The 21,446-nt window shown below is 34.8% G+C and overlaps 1 long non-coding RNA gene across 6 annotated transcripts in view; it reads right to left on the bottom strand.

Annotated features, from left to right (window-relative positions):
• The window catches only part of LOC144302653 (uncharacterized), a 540,109-nt gene that overhangs the window by 143,546 nt on the left and 375,117 nt on the right, over nt 1–21,446 (bottom strand). The gene's annotated exons all lie outside the window — the stretch shown is intronic.

Here is a 21,446-nt window from a genome sequence, read left to right as displayed (position 1 = left end):
AGTGAGGTCACCCATGGCTTCCTTTCTTTATACCTCTATAGGGAATGATAGCTTCTTCACAAAGTTTTTCTGATAAAAGGTGACTTCCTTTCTCTCACCAATTATCAAACCAGTTTGGTCACCCTTACACCTAAGAAGAAACTGGCACTCTCATTTTAAGAAATCAGCCTTGGTGAATTTAATAATTTTGTTTTCCCCGTGATGCTTGCTATATTGTAAACTCTGTACTATTCAAGAATCTCTAAGAGAAGGAAAATATTTGTTATAGAATGGACTGGGTTTATTTCTCTGCTTTTAGAAAAAAGCAAATATCTCTGTTCAAAAGTTTACTTCATTAATTATTATTTACTAGCTACAATAATCACTCTAGACTACAGAGTAGCAAATTATACTACTTCCTCTTTTAAGGGTTGCTAGATTCATTGCTGTAGGCATAGCCTCCAGCTCCATTTACTCTCACATATTTAGAATTGATTATCATATCACCTTTGGCTATTATTTTCTATGTACACAAATACATACACCAAAAACAAAACTTATTACTGGTTTAATTGAAGAAATCCAACTTGGTGAGATTATTTTTCCAGTAACTGCTACCAAGTGTGTTCTTTGGATTCTCTTTGGAATCACCCTTTCCTATGGGTTGTGATTTCTCATTTACAATATATCAATTTAATTGCATAACTTTTCAGTTTTATTAAGAAGTTTGAACTTATACTAGTTCATTCTAATACCAGTAGAAAGTTATTTATGAGTATTAAGCTAAGTAGTATTATAACATGTTTAATGCATTGGAAAATTACTCTGAGTCGATAATGGAGAAAGACCTACCTAGAAACATGGAAAAATGTTAGTTAAGAGATTTTTAAGTCATCACAGGGAGAGAGAACACTGTTATTTGATTTAATAATGTGCCAGAGAAAATGAAGATAAGTGGAAGGCTTTAAAATATAATTTTGAAGTAGGATCAACAGGAATTCAGGAATGTCTATGGTGTAAAGTGAGGGAAAGAGAGACACAAGGATGGTGCTGGGTTTCTTTGACAGCAGCCCAGATGATAATGTATTATCTGGGGCAGGATGTACACAAGGAGAACCGAGGGACAAACAGTTATCAGTTTTAATCATGTTGGACCTGAGCTAACTGTGATATATATAGTATTATTCAATTGGATATGAGTCTGAAGCTCATGAAAGAAATGGTGTCTGGCTCTCTAAAAGAAGGAATCATCAGAATTGATGGAAATTGAGTTATGAGAGGACGTATAAACTCTAATATTATAAGATGAGAGACAGAAGAGTGTTCTACAAGAAACCAGATAAACTGCAACAAGTTAGAAAGAGGGGAACTCTGGATGTATGGTGACAGGGAGGTTCTGTTAAGTGTATTTCCAGAAGGAAGGATATAAGTAAAATGCATCAGGGATTTGATAAAACTAAAAGTGTCCATTGTATTTCTTAAAAAAAAAAAAAATTGCAATATCATAGTACAAGTTTCAGGGAAAAAGTGAGGACTGAAGCCAAAAAACAGTCAATTGTGGCATGAATGGCAGTGGAAACATAGGGACACAAAGGAAGTAAAAATTTTGAAAGGTTTGGAGAGGGCTAGAATAGATGAGACCAAACAAAATGGTGAATATCAGGGATATGAGTATTTATATGAGCATTTATAAAGAGACTATAGTGGAGAGAGAACTTGAAAATACAGAGCATAGATGGGGAACAGGTAGTGTGGTTCCTTAGGAGCAGATGGTAGTCAATTTTGGTGGCCTTGTGCAAGGATTACCTTTAGTGTTGGAAAAACCATTTCTATTCCATTTTAGAGGAGAGTTGTAAAAAGAGCAAGATGAGTGAAATTATAGGCAACTGTTCAGTCCAGTACCTGAATTGTGGAAGAGAGCACATCTGACAATCCTTGTTGTATGTAAACCAGTAAGTCATCTCCAGACACTGACGAAGAGTGCTAGCAGTATCAGAGATTTAAGAGAAGTGAGGAAGAAAAGGAGAGGGAGCGAAGACAAATAGAGAGATTTCTAGACTGCCTAGCGGACCGAATTAAGGTTAAATAGCATGGATTTAGAAAGAAAACTAGCCACACAGTAGATTAGTGTTTTTCTCTCCTCTCTTTACCTTGAAGTGAAAGGTAACCTAGTTATTGGTTTATTAGCAGGTTGAATTGATTTGGCATTGGAAATTGCCCAGGTGGTGCTTCAAACAGCAAGGGAGGAGGATATTGGCCAGTGTTATAGAGGTGAACATAAAAAAATCAGAGATCAGATTTTACTTGTTAAGTAATAAAAATGCCATGTTATTGCACAAGGTATTGTTGGTTTTATAAATATAAAATGATACCTAAACTTCCCTCTAAGTGTGATCTAATTTTGCTCTCCTAATCTTCATAAGTTTTTAAAAATATCACATCATACGTATATTTTGCCCTAAAGTCATGTAAAAGCCTTACTGTTTGGCCTAAATTGACGATTACTTAAAGATAAGTTTTGTAAATGTCTAATGATTTTTCTTTGACAAGATACTAAGGGTTATGTCGTTATATTTTTTGTGCTGTATTTGAAATAAAATACATTTTGGAATATATGAACATTCATGCACAACTTTTTTGCCTAGTATTTCTACCATATCAAGTGTGATTAAATCTGTATCTATATTCCGGGATAAAATAATAATTATTAAAACATCTGCCACTTCCCAGAAATAATTACAATTTGCTTAGAGTAGATTAGTTTAGCAAAGTTTAAAAATCCATGTTACCCATCTTTGAAAGTGGATGGTTCTTGATATGTACGTATATCTAACACACACAAATAATTATTCTGTCAAATAACTATGTCAAACCATAATTGCCTTATAAAAACAAAGTGAGATGTCTTTTTAAAAAAATCTCTAAGTCTGGCCTTTTGTAATGCTAAGTGAGGAGCTGGTCCTTCCCTTTGATATGTAAAAGTTGATTTGAAGCTAAGCTTGGGTATAATGATTAGACAGAGCTGGATCCCCCAGCCAACAAAGTGAAAAGAATTTATACACTTTATAGTTCCAAGGAACAAGATCTATGAAATCTGACATACCTTTACCATTGATGGAGTAGTAGCCGGAATGACATTAAGAGGGGGAATATCTAATCTAATAAACTTTCAATAAATTTTTCACCAAAAAATATAGAAATAAAAAACTATAGAAATGAAAATATACACCTAAATTAATTTTCAAAGGACAAAAGTGTAACCAGCACCCTTGCTGGTTAGAACAATTACCAGTATCATTGAGCCCTTTCCTGGCGCTTCTAATCACTGATCAGAAATAACCACCGAGCTGAGTCCTAGCATAATGATGGATTTGATTATTTTGATTTTTGAAGTTTTTATAAATGGTATCAGTCAGTATAAAAGTCCTCTGTGTCTCATTTCCTTTGTCCATGTGGTTATGTGTAGTTTGCTTAATAGTTCCACAGCAGGGTTTCTTAATGTTGCACTATTCACATTTGGGGCCAGATGTTACTTTGTCATGCCAGAATGTCCTGTGCAAGGCAAGATATTTAACAGCATCTCTGACATCTAACCACTAGATGCAATAAGACTCCCTGAAGTGTGACCACTGAAAGTGTCTCTAGACATTGTCAAACACCCCAAAATAATAATTGCCTCTAAACCAGAACCACTGCCTTATAGAATTCAAATGAATATACCAAAAATAGTTAATATTACCACTGATCGACATTTGAGTTGTTTCCTTTATTTTATTTGTTGTTTTGAACATTCTAGTATGTGACTTACATTAGCCATATGCAAATCTGTTGGGTATACACATAGGGTGGAATCACTGGGTCAAGAGGCATGCTTTAGTAGGTATGTTAGTTTTCCAGAGTTGGTTGTGCCAATTGATTCTCTCAAAAGTAAATGAGGGTTACAGTTGCTACACAACATTTGGAATTCTTGGCCTACTTAGCACTTCTGGAAAGTATGAAGTGTTATTTTGTGTTTTTCTTTTGTAGTTTCCTGTCAGTAATTAAATGGAGTGTTTTTTCATATGTTGAATGGATATTTGGATCGTGAAGTACACATTTAAGACTACTGTAGATTTTTTTTTTAAGATTTTATTTATTTACATGAGCGACACAGAGAGAAAGGCACAGACACAGGCAGAGAGAGAAGCAGGCTCCGTGCAGGAAGCCCGACGCCAGACTCGATCCTGGGATCAGGCCCTGGGCCAAAGGCAGACATTAAACCGCTGAGCCATCCAGGCATTCCCCTGTAGATTTTTTTTTATTTCCTTGATCATCTCTTCCTTACAAATATGTGACAGTTTATATAATATATATATATATATATATATATATATATATATAATATAGATATCCCATTTAAGTGGTATCATATAGTGCTTATTCTTATGTGACTGGCTTAGTTCACTCAGCATTAAGTTCTCAAGGGTCATCCATATTGTTACATATGACAGAATTTCCTTCTTTTTATGCTTATATTTTATTGTATGTGTATACCACATTTTCTTTATCCATTTATCTATTGATAGATAGTTGTTTGCTTATCTTGGCTATTGTGAATAATGCTTCAATGAACATGAAAGTCCAACTATCTCCTTAAAATCTTAATTTCCATTCTTTTGGATATATATCACATGAGATTATATGTATATACCATGTGGGATTACTGGATCATATACTACTTTCGTTGATGCAGAATTTTATATGCCCACCATTAGTGTATCAATTTCTCCAGATCCTTACCAATATCTGTTATCTTTTTTAAAAGTAATCATCATGAGGTGATATCTTATTGTAGTTTCAATTTTCATTTCATTCATGATTAGTTATGTGAATATCTTTTCGCATACTCGTTGGTCATTTGTATTCCTTGGCCAATGGAACAGAATGGAAAGCCAAGAAATTAACCCATATGTACACAGTAAACTGATCTTCAACAGGTTTACCAAGAACACACAACGACTAGTGGATAGGCTCTTCAGTAAGTGGTGTGCGAAAAATGAATATTCACATACAAAAAAAATCAAAACAAAAGAAATTGGACCCTTGTCTTACATTCCAAAATGGATTAGAAATTTAGACATAAGACCTAACACTGTAAAACTCCTAAAAGAGAACATAGAAGAAACCTTCTTGACATTGATTTGGGAATGATTTCTTGGATATGACACCAGAGCACAGACCACAAAAGCAAAATAAGCTAGTGGGACTATATAAATTAAAAAGGTTCTGCATAACAAAGAAAACAATGAACATAGTCTCCCTAGCATGCTAGATTTAGGATCCTAAACTTTTTGCTTATCAGCTCAAGATTCTTTAGACACTTTTTCTGAAAGACAGCCAGGTAGAAAATCTATAGTCTATCTGTCCTACATGAACAGGCATGGCATCACATCTACCATAATTTGTTGGTTTTTATATTAGTTTCCTAGGGCTTCCATATCAAAGTACCATAAACTGGGTAGCTTAAAAGGATAGAAATTTGTTTTTTCAAAATTTTGGGGGGCCAGAAATCCAAAGTCAAGGTGTTAACAGTGACATCCTTCCTCTGAAACCTGAATCCTTCCTTGCCTCTTCCTGTCTTTTGTTGGTTTTCACACTCTTTGATGTTCCTTGACTTATAGATGTATCTTTTCAATCCTCTATCTTCACATGGTATTTTCCTTGTGTGTATGTGCTTTCACATGGATCTTCTTATAAGGACACCAGTCACATTGGATTAGGGGCCCACACCAGTATGATTTCATCTTAACCAATTACATCCACAGTGATCCTATTTTAAATCAGGTTACCTTCTGAGGTACTGGAGGTTAAGACTTTAATAAATCTTTTTTTTGGGGGGGGAGCACAATTCAACCTGGAACAGTTGTGACAGTCACACAAATCTGCTCTGCTTCAAGAGGAAGGGACACAGACTTCAGCTTTTAGGGGAGAAATGGCAAATATATTGGAAGAAGGAAATGTGAGAAACTGACTTAGTCCTTTTGGAATGCACATCTATTTCCAGATGTTTGACCTCTGGCTTCCTCAATTTTGAATAATTTTGTAAATTATTTAATTTACTTTAATTTTCTTTGAGAGAGAGAATGTGTGAGAGTAAGTGAGCAGGGGAGAGAGGGAGAAGGAGAGGGAGAGGAGGGGGAGAAGAGGGAAAGAATCGCAAGCAGCCTCCTGCCCAGTGTAGAACCCAACCTTGGGTTCAATCTCATAACCCTGAGATCATAACTGAACCAAAATCAAGAGTTAGACACTTAATGGACTGAGCCACCCAGGTACCTCAATTTTGAATAATTTACATGACATCTTTAAATAATATCACTTTAGGATATTATTAGGAAATCATATACATGCTCATATTTTTTAAAACTTAAATACATGATTATCTTTTTCATTTGCTCTTTAACATAAAATGACACAATAAGAACTTTTGAAAATTTCATACTATCAAAGTTTTCTTTCTTTTTCTTTCTTTCTTTCTTTCTTTCTTTCTTTCTTTCTTTCTTTCTTTCTTTCTTTTTTTCTTTCTTTCTTTCTTTCTTTTCGCTGGGTATAGTATACTTTATTGATGGTACATGACAAGGTAGGGCTCCCCAAGCCCCTCCCCTTCCTCAGGGTCTGGGATGTAAATTGGAGGTCAGGAGTTTCTCAGTGTGTTGGGGGATTAAGTGGGGGCAGGGACTCCCCAGCAGCTGAGGGCCTCTCTCTTCCTCTTATTCTTGCTGGGGCTGGTGGTCCAGGAGGCTCTTACTCCTCAAAGGCCAAGTGGACCATGAGGTCCACCACCCAATTGCTGTAGCCGAGTTCATTGTCATACCAGGAAATGAGCTTGACAAAGTGGTCATTGAGGGCAGTGCCAGCCCCCGCGTCAAAGATGGAAGACTGGGTGTCACTGTTGAAGTCGCAGGAGACAGCCTGGTCCTCAGTGTAGCCCAGGATTCCCTGGTGCCTGCTTCACCACCTTCTTGATGTCATCATATTTGGCAGCTTTCTCCAGGTGGCAGGTCGGATCCACAACTGACACTTTGGAGGTGGGACATGGAAGGCCATACCAGTGAGCTTCCCATTCAGCTCAGGGATGACCTTGCCCACAGCCTTGGCGGTGCCAGTGGAAACAGGAATGATGTTCTGGGTAGCCCCTCGGCCGTCACCCACAGCTTCACAGAGGGGCCATCCACAGTCTTCTGGGTGGCAGTGATGGCATAGACGGTGGTCATGAGGCCCTTTGGTGCTGAAGTGGTCATGGATTACTTTGGCCAGAGGAGCCAAGCAGTTGGTGGTGCAGGAGGCATTGCTGACAATCTTGAGGGAGTTATCTTACTTCTCATGGTTCATGCCCTTCACAAACTTGGGGGGCATCAGCAGAAGGAGCAGAGATGATGACCTTCCTGGCCCCACCCTTCAAGTGAGCCCCAGCCTTCTTCATGGTGAAGACCCCAGCAGACTCCACAGCATACTCAGCACTAGCAACACCCCATTTGATGTTGGCAGGATCTCACTCCTGGAAGATGGAGATGGACTTCCCATTGATGACAAGTTTCCCATCTCAGCCTTGATTGTGCCGTGGAATTTGCCATGGGTAGAATCATACTGGATCATGTACATCATGTAGTTGAGGTCAATGAAAGGGTCATTGATGGTGACAATATCCACTTTGTCAGAGCTAAAAGCAGCCCTGGTGACCTGGTGCCCAATATGGTCAAATCCGTTTACTCCTTCACCATCGTGTCTTGGGGATGTGACTGGCACTGCACCAGAAGATGCACTGTCTGTCGAATGGGGAGGAGCAGAGAACTTCAAAGGTTTCTATTAGCTATTGATCCATTAGTGTTTTGATATTTAAATGTTTTGTTTCCCATTGATGACAAGTTTCCCGCTCTCAGCCTTGACCGTACCGTGGAATTAGCCGTGGGTAGAATCATACTGGAACATGTACACCATGTAGTTGAGGTCATGAAGGGGTCATTGATGGTGACAATATCCACTTTGTCAGAGTTAAAAGCATTTAGGCATTTATATGATTTAGGCATTTATATGATTTTTAATCATAGGCCTTAATTTAGACATTTTTATGATTTTTATCTCAGTAATTAAGCTACCTTTGTTTTCTCAGAAAATTAAAGGCTATTTTTAATTTAATTTTTTTTTTCAGGGCAGCCCTGGTGGCTCAGAGGTTTAGCGCTGCCTTCAGCCCAGGGTGTGATCCTGGAGTCCTGGGATCAAGTCCTACGTCAGGCTCCCTGCTTGGAGCCTGCTTCTCCCTCTGCCTGTGTCTCTGCCTCTCTCTCTCTCTCTCTCTCTCTGTGTCTCTCATGAATAAATAAATAAAATACTTAAAAAAATAAATATATATTTTTTAAAGAATCTGGTTTTTATAAGTTTAAGTTTGTCAGTTGTGTCAGCATTTTGGTCTTTGGATGACTTTCTTTTTCTAATATCAGGACATTTTTTTATATTTTCTTATTTTCATTTAGATTTCATTGCTTTCACTTCAATTAGCAGATAATGTTTATTATTTGTGTTTTGTTAATGCATCATGTACATTCATGCGTGTTGGGGTTTGCCTCCTTTAGGAGCTATTATTACTTGAATCTGAACATCTATATTTTTTCATCCATAGCAATTATATTACTTCCTGTTCTTTTTGCTTCTTTAACTGAATTTTTCACAATTTTCTCTCTTCGATTTGTTTGCTTTATTGAGCGTCATTTTTACTATTTATTGCCTCCAATGGTTTTTAAAACTTTTTTTATATTTCTCATACTTCTAGCAATTTCTTTTGCATCTTAGCTTCATTGTTCTGTGAATATAAGAATCTTTGCCATAGCATAAATAAATTGAACCTTGGAAAGATCAATAAGTTTCTGATATTTTATTTATGATAATATGTGATAAAGTATCCTCAGGACCACTCAGAAATAAGAAATCCTATTAATTTCAGCGATTTGCTGATTTTTCTTCACAATGAGAATAAAGAAATTAATAATGTAACAAGCATTTTTAATCAAGGTAGATTAAATCCATGATGTGTAAAATCTTAATTTAAACAATGTAAAATATTTTAATTGTTTGCACTGAGAATGAATGGATAACTTATTCCAATTCTAATTTAACTATATGATTTCTTGTCCTATTTAGAGAGATCTTTAAACTAGCTCTAATTAGTCTTTGCCATGGTCAGGGGTTTAATATAATTACATTATGAGTGGACATTATAATTTTACCACACATATCAGAAACTAGGAAATGCTAGGGGAGAAACGATAAGAATACCCTTCTCCTTGCAACAGCAATAGCCCAGAAATTTCCTGTGGATATCCACCAATGTCCTAAAAGCAAGCCTCTGTCATTTGTCTTCAATGGCTGCAAATAATGCTAACTCTGGTATAAAGATGTTTTGATATATTTGAATTGAGCTTTAATTCATAGGGACTTAAAAGAGTCACTTTGAGTTTAATTCATAGGACCTCAGGATATGTTTGAGTTATTTGAGAATTTAATGCATGGGAACTTAAAAGAAATGTAAAACCCTGACCATTTTCTTTAACCATTAAATCTGTATCTCAATGTGATAAAAAAGAAGTTAGAAAACTGTTCAGCCCATAAAGGGAAAGTGTCCCTAATTTGGGTAGATGATAAAATATCTTGGAAATCTGAAAATCAATTAAATTAAAATATTTAGGAACCTCAAGCTAAGGAAGATTACCTAAATCTTGCTGTGATTATTACCAGATAGAAACTAATTTATTTAATAATAATTTTTAAAAGTATGTGTTATAGAAATATAGAATGATCATTTTGGAAGTGACCTCAAAAACAATTATATAGCCATTATTTTGTATCTGGAAAAAAACAAAAAAACCTGAGGTGAAGTCAAGCTCTTAAAAGATTTGGCTAAATTCATACAGCTGAAATTATAGCAGCCCTGTGCCTATGTCCTGGGTCTACCGGCAGCAAGTTAAGTTCTTTTAAGTATACCTATTTTAGCACATACAATTATATGAATGGGATGTATATTCCAGAGTTTCTTTAAAATATGATTTTTTCTAATTAAGGGAGTGTGAAGATTCAGCTGTCTCAGTGGGAATCATTATTTGTGTCGTAGCAAGTCATGTTACAATGTCTCAGGTTGTTCAATAAAAACATACTGAAAGATTATTTTTTTAAAATATTATTATAAGAAACACATCAATCTCTGGACAATCAAAAGAAATAGATGTATCATGTGTGTGGATCCTGAAAATACCTTAAGAATTAAAGAAAAGCATCCATTGTTCTAAAGTTTAACTCCTAAAATAAGATCTGTAACTACTAGTTTTTTCAAGTTAAAAAACAAAGAAAGATGCATAAAGGAATAAAATTAATTGACCATCCAGGATTAATAATTAATTGTGAATCATTATGGGTCACTTTTACTTAAGATTAAAAAAGAAATTAAAAAACCAGATCATATTGTTTAAGTCACTTTTTTGTCTTCTCAGATCATCTACATTTATTTTTGTTTTTTCAAAAGGGGGAAAACAAAGGGTCATCTGTGTGGTGCAGTTGATTAAGTGTACTCTTGATTTCAGCCCAGGTAGTGATCTCAGCGTTGTGAGATAGAGCCCCATATTGAGCTCTGCACTCAGCAGGGAGTCTGCTTGAGATTCTCTCTCCATCCCTCTGCCCCTCTTGCTTCTGCTCTCTAACATAAAAATAAATAAATAAATAAATCTTAAAAAAAGAAAAAAGAAAAAGGACACCTTTTTCATGGTGGCTCAGTGGTTGAGCATCTGCCTTTCACTCAGATCATGATCCCGGTGTCCTGGAAGGTAGTCCAGCATTGAGCACCCTGCAGGGTGTCTGCTTCTCCTTCTGCCTGTGTGTCTGCCTCTCTGTGTGTGTATTTTATGAATAAATAAATAAAATCTTCAATAAATAAATAAATAAATAAATAAAATCTTCAAAAAATAAATTAATTTTTAAAAGGGAAAATAAAAAGTTGACTACTTCAGTAAAGTTTAATAAAATACTTTTAAACATTTGTAATAATGGCCACTGAACGACCTTATATATAATTTTTTTATAGTGCAAAAAGAGATGGAGAGGAACAATAGAGGACCACAATCTGAATTTCCAGACTTTGTTTTCACCCAATTTAAAATAGCCCCATGTGATTGTATCATTAACCAGCACAGCAAATCGTTCCCATCAGACTGCTGCTCAATTATGTCTAAAGTACACTGGGTACTCGTTTTAAAATAGGTGACTGTTTTAAGAGGTACAGGGACAGCATGCAGAAATGGATACAAGAGAAAACAAAACGGAAGATTTAAGCATTGGTCGCTATAGACAGGAAGAAGAAAACTCAGACCACAGCTGCACCAGATTATTTTCTTCAGACCGACAAAAATCTTGGCTAAATATTGTGGATACAAAAATCAAGTGAATAAGTGCTCATGATTCTTTCTGTTCCAGTTCTATAATCACTATCCAATAGTTAAAGTCAAAGTTTATGTCCGGTGCAAAGACTGCCATGAGACTGTGGGGCAGTAGGTGTTTAGCTCTTTTGATGGGGGAGAGGAGAACTATAATTGAGCGGTTTACAAAATAACGCTCTAGAATTTTTGGGTTAAAATATTGTAAAGGTATATAAAGGCATATAAAATACTGAAGGATTCTTTTTCTTTTAAAGATTTATTTATTTATTAGAGAGAGAAAGAAAGAGAGAATGAGCAGGAGGGGCAGAGGGAGAGGGAGAGAGATCTCAAGCAGACTCTGCACTAAGCCCAGAGCCTGACTCAGGGCTGGATCCCAATACCCTGAGATCATGACCTGCCTGAGCCAAAACCAAGAGTCAGATGCTTAACCGACTGAGCCACCCAAATGCCCCAAATACTGAAGAAGTCTTTTAACTTCACATATTGGGAGACTAATTGCACAGTGCTGGATGTAACTGACAAGTAAAAATTCTTAATCCCTTGTTATCTTTCCTCAAGAAGGTAATTATAGAGTACCCACTGACTCTGTACATCTCTTGGGAGACTAGAGATGAAAATAATTTTATCTCACAAAGTCAAGGAAGAATTTTTGTGGATCAAGTACTCAAGAAAGACATGCACAGAATATATCGATTGATATTACATTGATGATATCTTCAGAGATTTAGGAAATATAATTTTATATTTTCAGTTAAGTAACATCACAGAGATAAAAGACGAGGCATAATATTGCACTAGATATGAATATGGATGTTTTAGCTCAACACTGGTTTAATAAAACAGAGTATCTTTTATAGTCACTCTTGTTAAAATTATAACTCCAGAGGCCCCTGGGTGGCTCAGGTCATGATCTCAGGGTCTTGGGATTGAGCTGCTTGTCAGGCTCCCTGCTTATCAAGGAGTCTGCTTCTCTGTCTCCTTCTGCCCCTCCCCCTAGCTCATGCTCTCTAACTCAAATAAATAAATAAAATATTTTTTAAAAAATAGAATAAAATTATAACTCCATAATCACCTTTAGGAAAAACCCAGAAAATGTATTAAGTTTTTTTTGTAATATGAACAATATGATATTTTGTTTTCTACTTGTATATTTGTTTTATTCCTTTTTGTAATCCTTGCAAAATACTAACATTTAATCTTTTTCAATAACATTCTAAAGGCATGGATTTTCATAATAAACATTTCCAAAGGTGCTTTTGTATCACCATCATATATTACTATTGTAAATTTACCTTCTTGGATATGTATTCTATAGATGCCAGTTAAACTGACAAGTTGGTATAAATGAAGCAGTAAATGAATTAATGACACATTCTCCAGATTGTTTCATTTATCAGACTAGACAATTTGTGTTCATTGAGCAGCCACCATGTGTTTGTTCCATGCTTACTATTTTATAAATATTACCTGATTTATTTTCCCTTACAATTTCAGAAAGTATATAATAATATTCCTATTTATTTTAGGTTGAGGAATTGGGGTTCAGGAAGGTTAATTATTTAGTCCAAACAAGCAGAAAGTGATGAAGCCTTAATTTTTATATAGAAATTCCTTTAACTACAATTTTCCTTCTTTTTCCGTAGGAGGAGACAAATCTCTTAGAATGTGTAGTCTTCAGAATGTATCTGTAACACCTGTCTCCTAACATAAACAATTGATAGAATTTGATCCATATGCAAAACAAACTTGGAAGAAATCGTTTATTTCAGTTGAAAAACAAGCTTCTCTTTTAATTTGCTTCTTCAGAAACATTATGGGTTCTTGGTTAATTTTTTTTTTCATATGACCTGGATTTTAGTTATTCCTTTCTGGAAATTTCCAATATCTGTCATAGCGTTTTTGTTAAATAGTTCAATTTGGGAACTTTTAGCAAAAAAAGCTATTTATTTAACTTTTTTGCTAAGTAGGAAAATGATGAGGTGAACTAAAAGAAAAAGTAGAGCAGATTAATCACCTTAAAACTTTATGTTCTATAATGACTGATGAGATTCAATAATTTTCTGAAGAAAAGAGTATAGTTTCTCAAAAACCTGACTGCTAAGAAAAAAAAAAAAGATACAAAGCTCAGTTTTTCAGCTTCCTCTGTTATTCCTTTTTTTGTTGTTGTTGTTATTCCTTTTTTGATCTGGCACTAGCTAGTGTCCCTTTTTACTCCATTCATATTTGTTGAAGATTCCTGTCCCCTTGGGGAAAATATTCTGCTAATTGGAAAGAACATTGTGATTATAGGGTTTAATATATTCTGTGGAAATATTTTCGATTATGTTTTGTAGGCACATGTTGGCCATACTCAACACATTGTCATGACCATGTGGAGAGGTGAGTGGGGAGGATGGAGGACAATCAATTAAATGCTTTAGGGATACCAGACATAAATTAATTGTTTGAAAGCCAGTAAGTATTCCATAACATGTTAATCAATAGCTATAACATCAAATTTGACTTTCAAATATCTGGTATGGTATTAATTAGTATTCCTTTGTTATTTAGTGAATTATTTCAGAAAATACACCAGCATGATCTGTTTTCAAGTTACAACACAGCCTAGGGAAGGGCGATGGAAATTTACCCAATTAAATGCATTAGAATATCGTATGTTTTTTATGTAATTGCCCAAAATGATGACAGCACAAGGTCCATTTTACTCTAAGAGATATGGATCCCAGCATACTTTGTAAAGTAGAAAACTCCACGTATTTTGTATCTTGTTTACAAAAGTTATGTAACCTCTTTTCACAGTTATTTTTTGTAATGCCCTTCTCCATTCCATTCAGCAATATATTACATATTCCTTGAATGCATGTACCTTCAACATTTATATACCTTTCTACAGAAAACAAGAGTCAAGATTCTTTAATATATGGTTTAGTCTCCCGTTTGGAGGCTGATTTACTAAATATCATTGAAGGAAGGACTAACCATAAATAAAATATTTTAACAAATGAAGCCAAAAATATTTGTTAATATTGGCTTATTAAAAATCTATTTAAGAAAAAAAATCTATTTAAGTTAGCATAGTTTATCAATCTTTATTGTGCATTTCAAGTGACTCATCTTTAAGATCTCATAGAGGAGTAGTTTTGCTCAAAGTTCGGCATCCACTTACAGTTTTTATGCTTGATGATTATTCTTGCTAGTGACTCTGCTTTTATTTGGATGCATTGCTAAGTTATGCCTTTAGCTGTGCTGCTATTATAATTTTCCAAAATTACACTATGATGGTCTTGGCTTACAACAGTTTCTTTTTCTAGTATAAGCAATTAATAAACTTTTAATGAATATCTAGCTGATGATGCCTATCTTATATAGGCTATTATACTTGAAGGTATATACTATCTTCTGTAATACTTTACCTTCCATAGGTACTCAAGAAAATTTGTTAAAATATATTTCATTCTTTTTATATTTCATAGTTTTTCACAATTAGCTTTTCCTGTGCCTTGAATCAATATATTAAATAAGTGTAAGGAAATTCATAAATGTATACAAATTTGTGAACACTGATTTTTATTGATTTAATCTTAACCATTATATAACCCATAACATATATAATTCTGTTCAGCTATGTAACAATATACACTTGTTCACATTTTTTTACACAAGTTCAGTGTCCTCTGAAAGGTTCCCGCTCAATTTATTCATTTTGTCCTATTTTTACTTGCACTATTTATTTTACTACCCCATTATCCTTTGGCCCCTATGCCCTTGTTTTACATTTATGAGTTTCTTTCTTCCAGAATAAGTTTAAAAAATTCCAGTACCATGAATAGTCTGTTGTACCTAATGGTTCCAAACCATTGCTGCTTTATTTACCAACTTTTCCATTACCCTTTAGGCATTTCCTCAATAGTTCACAATCTCAATGGTACTTTTGTTGCATAGCTTTTTTTTTTTTCCCCTCTAAGCACTCTACTCTGAAAAGCAATTCTTCCATATACCGCTGCTTTGTTTTCACCTTTGAGATTGAGTTGAATTTGGTATTAAGTGACGAGATAAAAAGTTAACACTAGAAAAACATATAAATACACTGCGCAGAAGAAAATCTTCTCTTTAAATATTGGTTGAATTGCTCTGTTCATATTAATAAAATACCTTCAGCCAATTATTATTTGTGTATCAAGTCCTCTGTTACCCATTGTTGAGGAAATACAACTAAGAACATTTCTTCCCAACTGCAGAAAAATGCTCTGCAAAGGTAAAAGAGAAAGAAAGCACCTTTTTTGTTGTTGTTGAGTGAGCATTAAAGTAAATGCTACCCACATCATGGGCAAATGACTGAGATAAAAGAAATCCCAGGCTTTATATCGCTGAGCAGAGACCACCCATCAGAGACGTGTTTTCAAGATAAACAATCACTAGTCCCCAAGTAAGAGGAATTACCAGCACCATTTGTCATGCAGAGTTCATCCTAAATTCACCTGTAAATGGATGACGATCTGTGTTACCTAATTGGTTTTATTCAAGGGGAAAATAAACTCATATCATTATGACAAGAGGTAATTTTGGAGCAAGAAACTCACTGGAGTTAGGCTCTTACCCTCCTACAGAAACTGAGAGAAAGGGATGATAATATTTCAAAGAGATGGCTCCCAGGACCTTGAAAAAGACATTTCTGGTTTGTAAAGCTGACAAGAGGCTTATTTAGGTTTCAGAAAGATTATACACATCTCCAAGGGACAGAGAAAGAATTTGCAATTATAAATTTTTTTTTTAAAATGAAATGCTCTGAAAGAAAAGGGGTAGGAAAAAGAATCTCCCTTTTGGTGTCAGGGAATTTTTTTTTTCTGATTTCTATTTATCCTTCCAACACCCTTGGGCTCTATATATGGTTCTTGCCAGAGAATAAATGTTGTCGAACTCACGCGGATGACTTTAACAACATTTGTCACACACACCTACATGTGTCTGCTCTCTCTCACACACACACACACACACACACACACACACACACACACATCACTGGGATCTATTTGGTGCTGGTAGATTATCTTATTTCTGACTTTTTTTTTTTTACCTCTTTAGATTTGTTCATCCTAAAGAAAGAACCATTTATATACTCTACTTAGTGACACTTTATTTACACAAATGCATTTTACAAATGTATTGGGTTTTTTTGTTGTTGTTTTTGAAATTTCTGTTCAACAAAGAAAAATGGGAGCATTTCTTTGTGCAAAGTATTGTCCTAGATGGTATGGGCATGTTAAACTTCATATCAGTGTTATTTAAGGTATCATACAATTATTCCGAAGTTTGAAATAGATTTTTTAAAAGTCATGCATATACAACAAGTCTATTTTTACATTAGGAAACAAACAAATGATCTCTTAAAGAGTTTTTGAATAACTGTACCATCGCCTTATTAATGCAGTTATTGTGTAAGAGTTCATTTGTCCTGAGAATAGTTTAACATTTGTTCTTTTCAGTTTTCCTTTCTCCTTTAGTGAAAGTATACTTTTTAGTGACAATTAACAGTCAATGTCATTGCTACTTCTAGATAAATTTAGAACATCTGATGTAAAATAACTCACTACAAAGAACATTCTGATTCCTACAATCCATGTATTGTGAGCATGTACTGTAATTTCCTCTCTCAAATCCTGCAGGATATAGAAATCCTGGCACTGGCATATTTACTAAGATGCTCTTTTTACTGTAGTTTGGGGTATTTTTCTTGATAAATGGGTTGATTTATAAATTTAGACTCTCCATTTGTTAATATTATATTCAAATGTCCTAATTATAAATTAAATTTTGTTTTTCGATCTCCTCATTCTTTTTCACATCTCACGTCTTTTCCTCTCTTCTCTTCCTATCTCACTCTTCCAATCTACCATTTAAACATTTAAAGATAGTTCTTAAGCACCAATGGAAAACTTGTATCTTCTAAGGGTTATTTTACAGTAGTCTTAAGAGGTTTCAAAATCCTATCTGCTTTGTATCTATTGCCACAGTTTGGGCTTTCATCATTACTTAATTCAGAGATTTAATTGGATTCCATATTCTTTGTGTGATCATCAATTTTTTTGTTCATTATTTAATTACATTTGTAGTTATCGGGAAAATTATTACTTAAAGTTATTTATTTTACTAAAAGGAGTCCAGTTGGGTGGGATTGCCACTATTATGGTATCAATGGAATTGGCTGCAATCATTCCTCCGGTTGGGAATTAGGAGGTAGCATTTAAAACTTTTTAAAATAGGTGAGAGGGGAACCCTGGGTGGTGCAGCAGTTTAGCGCCTGCCTTTGGCCCAGGGCGCGATCCTAGAGACCCGGGATCGAATCCCATGTCGGGCTCCCAGTGTATGGAGCCTGCTTCTCCCTCTGCCTATGTCTCTGCCTCTCTCTCTCTGTGTGACTATCATAAATAAATTAAAAAATTAAAAAAAATAAAAAAATAAAATAAAATAGGTGAGAACCTCAGATATTTACAGGCAGTAAATCCTAGAACTTTTGAGTAATTTATAAGAGGATTCAGTTAATTATGAAAACATTATGCCAAAACATGATTTAAAAATAGCAAGTCTCAGGGCACCTGGGTGGCTCAGTCAGTTAAGTGTCAGATTCTTGATTTTGGCCAGGTCATGATCTCAGGGTCCTCGGGCTTTGCGATGGGCGTGGAGTCTGCTTAAGAGTCTCTCTCTCCTGCTCCTCCCCACCCCTGCTCAGATACTCAATCTCTCTCTCAAAAGAAAGAGCGAGCGTCAAATCAAGCTAGACTCCTCCAAGTACTGGTACTTTTTCAAATTCTTGACTAGAGTAAGTTGTTTTATTCTTCTGAAAGAAAATAGTAGCATAGTCCAAAACAAAACAAAATAGTTATCAACTCTCCAAAGCAGTATTTCCAAAAAGATTATAGTTTTTTTGTTTTTGTTTTTGTTTTTGTTTTTGTTTTTTTGGTTAAAAGCATCACTAAATTGCCTAGGGCATTGGCCATTATTAACAGGTTCCTATGGAGTGTTGGTTTGTTTTTGTTTGCTTTTTTTTTTTTCCTACATTCAGATGCAACAAGTTAGGCAGAAAGGGGTAGACACTAAATAATAAAATTAAAATTACATGATGGACAATTCCCATATTATTCGAGACCCTGATACCTCATAGTAAAAACTCATACATTTTATAAGTCATCAAAATGCTTCCTTCTTTGGGATTTACAATCATAGTACTTTTTAAAAACATGTTTCTTTTGTCACCTGATGTCGAAGTTTTTACTTTAGTTCACTTCAAAATTATAAGACTAAGCACAACCTTCCATTCTGGTTAAGAACTGTAATTGATCCTACAAGATCCTACAAGACAAAACCAGGTTATTTCCTATGTGATGTTATCAATATCAGGGAAGATTCCAAAAATTTCTATGCATGCAACATTAGAGGCAGTACTTTTCAAATTTCACCTTACATCAGAATTACCTAGAAAGCTTATTAAAAACTGGGATCCAGGGATCCCTGAGTGACTCAGCGGCTTAGCACCTACTTTGGCCCAGGACATGATCCTGGAGTCCTAGGATCAAGTCCCACATAGGGCTCCCTGCATGGAGCCTGTTTCTCCTTCTGCCTGTGTCTCTGCCTATCTCTCTCTCTCTGTATCTCTCATGAATAAATACATAAAATCTTTAAAACAACAACAACAACAAAAGCAACAACAACAACAACAAAAGCTGGGATCCCAGGGATTCTGAGCCTCAGTCCCAGAGGTTCTAAGTCAGTAGGTTTGAGAGAAGCAAGGCAATAATTTGCATTTCTGACAAGTTTCCAGGTTATGTTATGCTGCTGGTCTAGAAGTCACTCTTTGAAAATCACTGCATTATGAAACTGAGTGACTTGTCTTGAAGTGTCATTTGCATAGTAACTTCACTGTTATTAATTAGATAGCAACATTTTCATAAACACATTTTATTTATATTTTACATTGAGAAAATGTCAAATGCCCATGCTAATTTTTTTCTTTAATTTGAGGTGACTAGGGGAAATGCAGAAATAATGTGGGAAATGAAGCCCACTTTGAGGATAACTGTGGATCTACACTATAGTTTTTAGGGTACTACATCACACTAATGTTTGTAGAAAAAATTCATGTTTGATGGAGTTGATGGAAAAGTATTAAAGGAAGAGAAAACTATAAAAGACTCAGTAAACAAAACAGTTTTGGATATTATGGAGCTCATAAATTCTGAAAGGCAAGTGTCAGCACATTTCTTTATCTCTATTCTGACTTCTTTTTTCTTTTCTTTTTATTTTTTTCTGGAAAAGAAAAGAATAGGCTTTGCATTTTATGGGATATATATGATTTATAAACAAAATTCAGTGAGAATTTTTTTAAAAAAGTCTTTTTGTTGTTGTTCCAAGGAAATTACTTTTAATAGAAAATCACAATTTCACATTTTATCTGAAATAGATAGAAAGGTTGCACAAACCACAATAAATAAAACAATTTAAAGGAATAGTCTAGCTTAATGAAAAAAGCTTCTTCCTATTATTTTCTATAGTTATTCAATGATACCCTGGCTTTAAAAGTCAAGTCGTAAATTTACAGTAATTTTCAAGAAGGTTAATAACGTTAGAGAAGACCTTTCTGTGGTCTCATTTTTTTCCTTCACCTCTTCACTATAGATTCTGTACCTTTTTTTCCTACCATGCTACTTTTGTATTGTTTTGAATAATCATTTGATAATAATTATGTCTCTCTCCATTTATAAATTCTCTAGTCTTGCTTTATTTATTATGTATGATGCATATAATGTTAAACACAAAAAGAAATCCCTTATGATTTAATAACTTGCAGCAATATTAACAGATTATTTTCTTAATAAAGAAAAGACGAGTGCTCTATACATAGATTACTAGTATGTATTGTTCCAAGGAACAAAAGTGATAGGCAACCTTTTTTTTTTTTTTTTTTTGTTATTTGTAAAGAAGACATGGTACCAACCATGCAGTCATTTCAGAAATGGCCTGATTAGCAAACTCAATGCTTTCAAAATCCCCTAAAATTCATTCATTGTTTATTTATTTTTAAAAATATTTTATTTATTTATTCATGAGAGACACCTTTCCTTCATGAGAGAGGGAAAGGCAGAGATATAGGCAGAGGGAGAAGCAGGCTCCTCACAGGGAGCCTGATGTAGGACTCAATCCCAGGACCCCAGGGTCCCAGGATCACGCCCTGAACCAAAGGCAGACGCTCAACCGCTAAGCCACCCAGGAGTCCCTCATCCGTTGTTTATAAATATTTGCTTTAGGTTCCTCTGGATCAGAAGTTAGAAAAATCAAAATACATGGAAATAATGCTTTTTATAAGATTTTTATTTATAATCTTGAAAATAAAATAATCTTACTAGTAAGGAAACTTAGAGCTGAAAGAAACGTTAAATACCACCTGGTTGAACATGTACTTGATCTGAGAATTATTTCTTTATCACTAATACATTCATTAATATAAAAATATTTTTTGAATTCCTACTGTTTGAGGGAAGGAACTGTTCTAGATACAAGGTCCATAAAAATTAATATATAGTTTGTTTCAGTGAATTTGCAGACATGTAGGACAAAGAGTTCAAGCAGATAATTCACTGTAGTATAAAGTGTAAAAGTTATAGGGCACAGAGGAAAAGGTATGCACTTGACACTGTTCACTCTCCTCTTGTTTTTTATATGAAAACTCTACTTTGTTTAGTTTATATTGGAGATCTCCTGATCTTGAGGATACCTCCAAGGGGTGATGGTTGTGACTGATGTAGCTTAGTCCTGGTGATATGGTTCCCTTTGACCAGCCGTATAATCCAGTTAGACCAAAAGCAATCCAGGCAGAAATAAACTGGGTGGGCTTTCTAGGAAAACTCTTGGTTTCCTGATAAAATGAGAAATAACCAATTGGCATTGTCCCCTTTTGCCTCCTGCCCATTATCCTATTTCCTCTCCAAAATGTAGGTTGAAAAGGACCATTTTATGATAAGG

The sequence above is a fragment of the Canis aureus genome, chromosome 31, assembly GCF_053574225.1.
Source record: "Canis aureus isolate CA01 chromosome 31, VMU_Caureus_v.1.0, whole genome shotgun sequence".
NCBI classification, from domain to species: Eukaryota; Metazoa; Chordata; class Mammalia; order Carnivora; family Canidae; genus Canis; species Canis aureus.
Note: the sequence above shows the minus strand (reverse complement) of the source record. Positions and strands in the feature narration are given on the sequence as shown.